Genomic DNA, 2,500 nt, shown 5'->3' on the forward strand with positions numbered 1-2,500 from the left:
CGATAGCAGGAGACACTGATGAAGGCACCACTTTCTCCATGATCTCTCTCCATTCTTCTAGAAAAGCTTGGGGATCCTCCACCTTGGAGTCCGCCTCTCCATCCAGAATCTGTCTTGCACACTGTGTCCTGTTCCGTCTGAAGAGTTGTTGTGTCAAGGCGTATTCCCGCTTCTTTTTCTTCCTGCGACTTTCTTGAACAGGTGGAAGAGGTTGGCGACCATGCGGACGCAAGTCCGAAGCGAACACCTCCCTTAGGTAGGCATTAAGAGCTATCGTTATATCCTCCCTGTCGAGGAATCTCTTTGCAAGCTCCCATAGCTTGTATGCTTGGTACGCTCTTGGCGGAGGTTTTGTTGTTAGACCTCTTAGCTCAGCCTCAATCACCTCACGGTGATTTACCTCGGGGATGACCAGGGAGGCGTCCTCAACAGCTTGCTCCCCAATGTCGGCTAGCACCTCCTGAGTGCTTCTTGGGTAGAGTCTGTTCTGTAGGTCTTCCACCAGCCTCTTGTAACCTTCCTGCCTTCTGTGCGATTTAATGCTGTGCAGCGTGCGGTGCGGAAACGCTCTTAGTAGCTGTGCATTGATGTCCCGGACCTTCTGGGATCTTAATTCAACCTCCTTAGTTGCCATCAGGTACTCCTCCTCCTTTTTCCATCTGGGCTTGAGTCTGGCCAGATTCACATCTTCGTTGTATTCTTCAAAATGCCGATGCCGGCGATGCTGGCTCAGGCCAATCTTGCTACCAAAGGTTGCAGTACATTCTGGACATTGGAATGTCGTTGTCATGGTTGATATGTGGCCTGTCATATTCGCGTCAGCCGGGGCGGCATTTTCGGAACAGCCGGTAGCTGCTCCGTTCTCAGAACCTTCCTCTGTGGGCTTGTTGCCCGAACGCTTTGGCATGCTGCTCCTTTGAGTGATTTCTCCGGGGGGCGACCCGCAGAACACAGGTTCACCTCCCTCGTCCTCGTCATCGGACGAACGTAAGTCGGGTGGAAGTACGAACTTCCTCCTGACCCTAGGTCCTACCCCCGTAGACATCCAGACTGACCCCACATGGACACTGTCAGCAGAATCGCGCGCATTCGCCGCATCAGTGCCAAGGGGAGCTGGTTGACCGGAGGGGACCGCAGGGGTTGCACCAAGAACTGGCTCCCCTGAATCAGCGTATGAAGCCACGTTTGAACTTGGCTCCTCCGCAGCATCAACAGACGCTTGGTCAGGTAGGGAGTTAATAACCCGCCTGTCCTTAGGCCTTGCCCCTGTCATTACCCAGGCTGACACCCCATGGCTGTCGGCTGAAGCGCGCGCCTTCACCGACCTACCACCAAGGGGAGCTGGGGAAGCAGAGGGGGCCATATGAGCATAGCATAATGTGCCTTCAGTGCGTTCAACCCACGTACAAGCCGTGGCCGTTGGCTCAATAACCATTGGCAGTACTGTGGCATGAATACCGTCCTGGCCTTTAGGGTCATTACCCTCAGGGCTCTCGGGTTCCATCAATTCTGCAATAGTTTCAGCTCGTTCACATCCGTGAACATCAACATCGATGCCTTCAGATCCCTCTTTCTCCGCATTGTGTTCTCTCGCTCCTTCATTCCCTTCAAATTTGCCTTCTGGAGCTTGCGCCATTTGCACATCTTCATCCCTATGACGCATCCTTGCTTTATGAATTTTCAGACCCTTCTCTGTGCGAAACGCCTTGTCGCAGACCCAACACTGGAATGATTCCTGCCTGGGGGAACTCCCTCCAGCGGTCGCATTGGAGCGCGCGGCTCTCCTGGCCTCTCTCGGCCCCACGCTTGGTGCGCCTGTCACTCGGCAGGCGTTTTCATCTGGTTTTCTGTTCGCCATAAGCCAAGCGTTTGATAAGCAACCAAAGAACAGTCTTTGGCGCTCAAGGTTGCCAGTATCGTTGCACCGGTAAAGGTGGCAGGGGGAACCACGAGCAGGTGATACTTGGACTTCTCCCCCCACAAGAGAGTCATAGTTACTCCCGCCGTTTACCCGCGCTTTTTTGAATTTCTTCACTTTGACATTCAGAGCACTGGGCAGAAATCACATTGCGTCAGCACCGATCAACGGCCCTCGCAATGCTTTGTTTTAATTAGACAGTCGGATTCCCCCGGTCCGTGCCAGTTCTGAGTTGGCTGTTTTCTGCCGGCCGAAGCAAGAACCTCAGGCGCGAAGCCCACGGAAAATGCACAGCTGTGGCTTTCCACAGGAAGGTCCCGACGCTGGTCCGGGCTCGGCCGCACCGCTTTTTACGGCGGCGAGCCTCGCCCAGTCCCGGTGCAGTGCCGTTCCTGCTTCTGGACCCCAGCCCGACCGGCTCAGCCCTCAGAGCCAATCCTTTTCCCAAGGTTACGGATCCGTTTTGCCGACTTCCCTTACCTACATTGGTCTATCGACTAGAGGCTGTTCACCTTGGAGACCTGCTGCGGATGTGGGTACGGTCCGGCACGAAAATCACACTCCCTCACTCGGATTTTCAAG

General features: G+C 54.6%; 1 pseudogene; it reads right to left on the reverse strand.

Annotated features, from left to right (window-relative positions):
- Positions 1-2,500, reverse strand: part of LOC142793852 (large subunit ribosomal RNA) — an 8,314-nt pseudogene that overhangs the window by 3,612 nt on the left and 2,202 nt on the right.

This window comes from Rhipicephalus microplus, unplaced genomic scaffold (genome assembly GCF_043290135.1).
Source record: "Rhipicephalus microplus isolate Deutch F79 unplaced genomic scaffold, USDA_Rmic scaffold_340, whole genome shotgun sequence".
Lineage (NCBI taxonomy): Eukaryota > Metazoa > Arthropoda > Arachnida > Ixodida > Ixodidae > Rhipicephalus > Rhipicephalus microplus.